Genomic DNA, 7,730 nt, shown 5'->3' on the forward strand with positions numbered 1-7,730 from the left:
GATGAGGATGTTATTGCAGGTTTCTCTGCAGTGATTGGTGGAGGTATTGTAGGCATGCTTAATACGGATTGCTGCTGCTCCTCGACAATTTCGACGGAAGTTGATGAGGATGTTATTGCAGGTTTCTCTGCAGTGATTGGTGGAGGTATTGTAGGCATGCTTAATACGGATTGCTTCTGCTCCTCGTCATTTTTAACAGAAGTTGATGAAGATGTTATTGCCGGTTTCTCTGCAGTGACTGCTGTAGGTACTTGAGTATTTTGGGTATTTTTTGTGCGTCTTTCCTTTTTCCTCGATGAAGTTTGTTGGAATATCTTTCTTCCTCGCTTTCAAAAATAATATTATACAAAACTACGCTTTAATATTCATAGCTATATTTATTCTTACATTTTGTTCTATTCAATTGCATCATTCGAGCGTGGCTTCGTGTTACAAGAGCACAATAATAAAGAAATTAAAAATCAAATTATAATATTGTTATTGTTTTGAAATTTGAGTTAAACATTAAAGGCGTGTTTTTCAATAGGTTATGGACCTAGTATACACCTTCACCAACAGAATAAGTAAAATTGTTAAAGTTAGTGTTCAAGCATGGAAAAAGTAAAGCGAAATATTATTATTATATTATTTCTGCAGCGATATATGGAAACTTCATAAAATAACACCACAAATTTTTAAAAATAAATTAAGCATAAGTATTTCAAAAATAATGAAAATACAAATAATAATAATAAGTGTCATCGTTATGAAAAAATAGGTCATATACAGATAATAGGAAGAGTGTAGCAACACGTATAAAATTTACAAATTTTATTACTCTAGAAAATGTTTGGTTTTGCCTGGATATTCCGGATCACTTGTTCTCTGCTAGAAAAATGCACTCTGGGGTGACATTGTATTTCATACCGGGGGTGTCAAAGTCGCTAAAAAGGCGAAATAGTACAAGGACACAAAAGTAAATATAGCACGCCATATATTGACTTAGGAGATGGGAGTCATGTGTAGAAGTTAACGCAAATGAGGAAGTTTTCTGATTGTCATTCACTTGGGTGTGGCCAGAAACGATCCATTTACATATGGCTCAAGTAGCTCACGACTTCCGGTCTTAGACCAAGTATTCTCTGAATGGCCAAAGAATATCCATTTGAAGTCGAGCTAAAGTAAGAATGCCATCTCTTCTAATGGTTGTGCGCTGTGCTTGGCCATGTAAAAAACTATCACAATGAAAAATGTCCAATAGCATCGCAAGAGGAACCCCTTTTTGATGACGACCACGGCAAACGTATTAAAAATAACGATTTAAGGGCATGCGTCTAGAATGTCCGATCCCCTAATTGGGAAGGTGCTGCTGCCTAGCTGGTTGATGTCCTCGTTAGAGTAATGGCTAACATCACCACCGTCCAAGAAATGCGATGGACGGCACAAGGACTGAAACTGGGCAGGAGACTCCGTCGCCGAGTACAGTCATTCACCCCATTCACAAACCGCACCAAAACGAAGTTCTTCACGTTCGCTTATTTGCGCCCATGCCCTGATGGAAGAGAAGGATGACCGAAAATGCCTTCTATGAGCGCTTGCAACGCACCTATGACAGCTGCCCTCGCCACAATGGCAAAATCRTGCTTGGCGACGTCAACGCCAGGGTGGGTAAAGAAGGTATACTTAGCACAACAGGCGGTAAACTCAGACTTCACGAAGACCATCTCCAAATGGGTTGAGGCTGATCGACTTCGTCGGGGCCCGAAATAAGGTTATCTGTAGTACTAGATTCTAGCATAGAAAAATTCACAAAGCTACCTGACTGACTCCGGATCGAAAACCCACCAACCAGATCGATCATGTTGTGATAGACGGCAGACTTGTCTCCCGTGTTTTAGAGGTGCGTTCGCTACGAGGTCCTAACATCGACTCGGACCACTATCTTGTTGCAGCCAAGATACGCACAGACAGCCGAACGACTTTCTTCTCGACTTGCATCCCTGCTCTCTAAGAGCACCATTCATCAGCAACTCGGTATAAGGGAACTGTGGAAGGCATTTCAAGCTCTTTACGTACAGATACAGGATACATACTGAGAATTGAAAAGAAAGCAAGACACAAAAAAAAAGAGGATTGACAAGGTGGCCGCCAGGGTGATGTTCGAAAATTCTACGAAAATATTCGGCGACTCTTGTAGAAAGCCCAGAGGTGACTGATGCCCTAATAAACTGAAATTATGGAGAGAACACTACTCCAGACTGCTGAATGACAGTTGAAACATAACAGCAGAAATTGGTGAACCCGATTCCCCAATCAATGAAGATGGAGCAGACGTTCCATTGCCCAACTATGAAGAAGTTCGAATAGCAATTATCCGGCCGATGGAGCCGGGTCGAGCTATTCAAAGAACGGGTCGGTAGCGAAGAACTGACAAGATATAGTCGGATGAAAGCTCAACGATTGAAACAGAAGTTTGTCCAATCCACAAAAAAAAGAGGGGGCCACACAATATCGCATATAAGGTTCTATCGAGCGTACAGTATGTATGATTAAAACACATCGTCAACAAACTAATTGGACCTTATGAATGTGGCTGTAGCCCTGGAAAATCAACAACTGACCAGTCCGTGTGCCAAATCTTGGAAGAAACCAGTGAAAAGACAATCGACACGCACCACCTCCTCGTCGATTTCAAAGCTGCTTTTGACAGCACGAAAAGGAGCTGATTTTATGCCGCGATGTCTGAATTTGATATTCCCGCAAAACTAATACGGCTTTGTAAACTGACGTTGAGCAATACCAAAAGCTCTGTCAGGACGCCATAACAAACGCGCCGTTAGTTCTGAGAAGTAAAGTCCTCTCTCGACGAACAAAACCAGAACTCTTATAAGTCACTCATTATTCCCGTCCTGCTGTATGATGCAGAGGCATGGACGATGACAACATCTGATAAGTCGACATAACGAGTTTTCGAGAGAAACGTTCTGCGGAAGATTTATGGTCCTTTGTGTATTGCCCACGGAAAATATCGCATTCGATGGAACGATGAGCTGTACGACATATACAATTATATTCACATAGTTCAGCGAACTAAAAGACAGCGGCTACTCTGGCTAGAAAAACCTGTCTTCGCCTGGAATCTGCAATTGGCGCCACCTTGCAAAAATAAAAAACGACTGACTTATAAGAATTCAGGAATGTTACCATATCCTTTATTTACATTGCAATATTCTGCTGACGCATGAGTTTGTTGCCCAGCTACTGCGGCCAGCAGTGATAGATAGAAAGATGAAAAATAATTGAGGTTTTGCAATGTGACCCTCATATACGATCACAAGGGTTCAGGACTCTACATGTTTTCAGGAGCTTGCTGGACGGGACTGAAGTGATGTGATCCCTGTGTACGTAAACGGATTCTATGACCTCGAGCCTGCTTCTACAAATTACTGGGCAATCTAGAATCAGATTTTTTGGAGTTTCCTGTTTCAAGTCTAAATACCGGCAGTTTGAAGAAGAGACTATATGTTGGATTTTGGACAAGGAGACGGAATTTGTCACGGGGAGGTTAGTCTTATCTCTAAACCTTGCTAGACTGTAACTTCTAATTTGTTGCCTAGCTCAAGATTACAAACGATTACAAACTGATAGGCGGTTCAGTCTTCCTACACACTAATAGCGATTTGACTTCATAATGCAAATAACTCTTCCCAAAAGAATAAAAACATATTGATATAAAATAATCTAGAGAGAAATTTGAAAATATTTAATTAAACTTGAGTATATTCATACAGCATGTGATGCCTAGACCATACTGAAATTATGCAGAGAACACTTCTCCAACCTGCTGAATGGCAGTGAAAGCATAAAACCAGGAAATGGTGAACCAAGGATTTAGGTCATATCATCCGAATGAATGAAAACAATCCAGCTCAGAGAGTACCGCAGCACCCGCCGGGGGAAGCAGAGAAAGTGGAATACCTCCACCCCATTGTAAAGTCCAGGTGAAGAAGGACCTGTCTACGCTTGGAATCACCAATCGGCGCCAAACAGCGAAAAGAAAAGGAAGAACGACTGACGCGGTGTTGTAAACTTGGCTATAACCATGTAAGCAATGTCTACGGCAAAAAGAAGAAAATATTCATACAGATAAACAGTTAGCCGATATTCTGGCGAAACCATTGTCTGAAGACCAATTCAAAAATTTTTAGATGTCAAATGGGAGTATTGTACGGAATATATGATACAATATAAAACTGAGTAATCGAATGAATGTTTTAAAATTTAAGTCGTAAGTGTTATTGGTTTTTTTTTAACCTTATCAGCAAATGATGGACTTTTTTAATGTAACTTTTTAGAATGCACGTCGTACGTTATATAAGTATTGTTTTTCAAATTAGTGTTCGGTTTTGATCAACGTAATTTTTGAAGGGTCGTGTTAGATTATCCCAATTCCTCGCTTTCAAAAATTTTATTAGTAAAATATATTATTCTTAAGTATCCATATTTCCAACTTCTAAGTTACCCTTATCTACACTTTTAGTGAATGTCCCACCTTGTAATATAGAACCGTTATCCATATCTTCAACTGATTTCAATAAAATTTTCAAATCCTTTGTATGGTCTTCTGCTTTGACCCTTTTTTCTTCATCTAAGTCAGAACTCTAGCTTTCTTCTACACTATTGGTACCAGCAATGTCTTTCTCTTGAGCATTCATAATTGCCAGATCATCCTTTTCAAGACATATAGTTTCGGAGGTTTCTTCGCCATGCAATTGACCATCCTTAGGTTCAGTGCTACCTTCAGATAAGTTTGTTCGTGTGTTTTCTTAACAGACCTTTAATGTCTTAACCTTATAAAAACAGACATCTTTCAAAATATTACATTCTTGGGTCGGTACGATTTCTTTACTAATTTTTTCAGCACCTTTTTTGCCACCCAAAGTTGTCTCTCTCTCTCTTAAAAACTCAATATATCATATTCCAGAGTCGGTTAGATTTGTTGATTATTTTCAATAAAGGATAATGAAGAAATCGTATGTATACCTCTTCATTCTCTTATAAGCTAAGCTGAGTTGATTTTGGAAGTTTAGTTGAAGTAATTTAATTTAATTGACAGCATACTCGCTTTTAGCACGAACTTTTTGCACATTCTGCCGAGTTCAACCAGATAACCGTTCCGGTTACGTAGACCCGACTGTCGTGCAACGTTTGCTCTTCCAATGCAGTTACTTCTTCTTTAGCAACGCCGAAAACATAAAACTCCGTCGAGAACTGATTGGAAGATAGGTCCTCTTCAATTTTAGCTGATTTAGTTTCTACGACCGTTCTGCTTGCTTATTCTTCGTCTTTGTTATAGTCCATATCCATCAATAAGTCCCCATCGATGTGCGAGCTTTTCGTAAGTTCAGGAACTAGCTCACACACATGCCTTCATAAGTTCTCATCCTTTGTGCACGTCAAAGCTGATTTCGTAGGGGCAGCCTCCTCAAATACTTCGCCGTGACCAGCGATAGTGCTATTTTGAGGTTATGTGCTGCAGTATTTCTCAAATCGAACTCGTTTTGTGCATTAGCAGTCAACTTAACCTTTATATATATTTTTCATTAAATTCATGTGATTCGCGTAGGGTTTCATCGATATCAGCTAGAATTTGATAGATCGCTGCAGCTCTTTTCTCAAGCGACTGTATGCGTTGAAAGACTTCTGTAGATGAGGTGGCAACGACATTCCCACGGCTGCGTTTGGCAACATCATCTTCATTCTCATCGTCGCTATAATCGACGCCGAGCAGCAGTTTTGTCGGCTGGAAGCCACGTTTACTCATAACAACCGACTGATGTAGTTTGCGATGCTCCAAAATCTTCGAGCGCATTTTCGTTTCGTAAGCTCTCGCGTTATTCGCCACCTAATTGGCACTGCACAAGACTGCTGCTACTACTCACCAATCCAAACGGGGTTAAATCGCCGAAAACACAGCCCTTGACCGGATAAAATCTGGGTCAATTCCGGTGCGTAGAACCGGCTGTCCACAGGTGCCGTACTGGTTTCATCTTCCGAGTCCGGAATCCAATACAATTGTGTCGACTTTTTTATGTGGTATTTTCCTATGCCTTAACGTATGTGCATTGTATTGTAGTGTGGGTTTGACGGTTGCCTGTCACTTGCGTTTGTAACGTTGATCTTGTTTTTCGTGCTATTCGCGCTTGTATAAATTGGTGTCGTTTTTTAATTATCTTACTTGACTTTTCGATGTTTAAACTCGTACTTTAATCTTTATCAGCTTCATTATCGGTTGAATCGAACGAAAAATATCTTTAGTACTTAAGGTTTTACAACTTAAACTAATATCACATTGGGACTTAGCAACTAAACACCTACATCTATTAGATCTAAGGGGCCTTTTTAACATATTTTTCTGTATATCACATCCGGCTGGTAAATGCGTTGCTCAGCTCGACGTTGCTTGCTTGTTTTTACGATTGTGTCTTTCATACATTCGTCGAGGATTACATATACGTCCTCAATGTAATCACCTTCGGGCTGTACCTGCGCATGCATTGCTTTCTCCCTGAAGGTGAGATGAGATACGGCCCGCGTTTGTCTCTAAATAAAAGAGATATTAAATATATTTATAATTCTTATAAATAAATTTTGTTTTGTTTTTACTTCCTCAGCTTTCAGTTCATAGTTCATTCATATTCGTTGAAAGGTGTAATTTAGAAATTAATAATATTATTTCAGGAAAATATTGTGAAAATATTATCAATTAAATTACTTAAATTTAGTTGTTGTACTTTTTGATCAATAATAATACTTTGTTTGGAAATTAGATATCGAACCTATTTTTTGGCTTTCTTTTTATGTCGTTTCGTTTTGCTTTCTTAATTATTGTTAATTGGAGACTAAAATTAATGGCAAATGGGTGGTTGAAAATGTTGATTTTGCTGGATTTTCCGCAACAAAACGTATTGAAGTTCTTTACTGTGGCGCTATAAGTTTAGCAGCTTGCCCTAAAGAATTTATGTTAGCGACGTTGTTGTCATAGTTGTAGCGGTAGAAAATATTCCCATAATAATATCTTTGGTCAGATAAAAAATCAAAGTTCTTCGGGTTACGAAGACCGTGTGGTAGTGGGAGCTTAATTGCTGATCGTTAAAGATTAAGTGCAGTTTTTCAAATTTTCAATAGAATTGTCAGTTGTAGATATTTTAATGTTGATTGTAGATATTTAAATGTTGATTGAAGATATTTTCATGTTGATTGCAGTTAGTATAGATTTAAATGATGACAGCTGATTACAAAAAAAAAGGTTGATTGTAGACCTTTTAGAGTTGCATTGCTGATATTCCTTAGTGGATTGTTGATTGTAGACAAATATGTTAAATGTTGTTTGTTGATTGTAAATTTTTTTGGATTGTTGATTGTAGATCTTTTTGGATTGTTGATTGTAGAATTTTTGGATTGATTGTAGTATTTTGGATTGTTGATTGTAGATAAAGTATGTTAAATATTGTGTGTTGATTGTAGACATTAAATGTTGATTGATGTGGGTCGATTGTAAACGTAGGACTTCCGGACTTGATTGTTGGTTAGAGTTGAATCTTTAGTGTTGATTGTAGATGCAGCCGAAATTCTCTATAGCGAACATTTGTCAAAAAACTGACCATTTGTGAGATAAAAAAAAGTTGAAGATAGTAACCTCTAGACATTAATAGACCAGTAATATTTTTTATGAAGTAAAAAAAATATTA

This window comes from Bactrocera latifrons, unplaced genomic scaffold (assembly GCF_001853355.1).
Source record: "Bactrocera latifrons isolate USDA-ARS-PBARC rearing strain unplaced genomic scaffold, ASM185335v1 scaffold_1, whole genome shotgun sequence".
NCBI lineage: Eukaryota > Metazoa > Arthropoda > Insecta > Diptera > Tephritidae > Bactrocera > Bactrocera latifrons.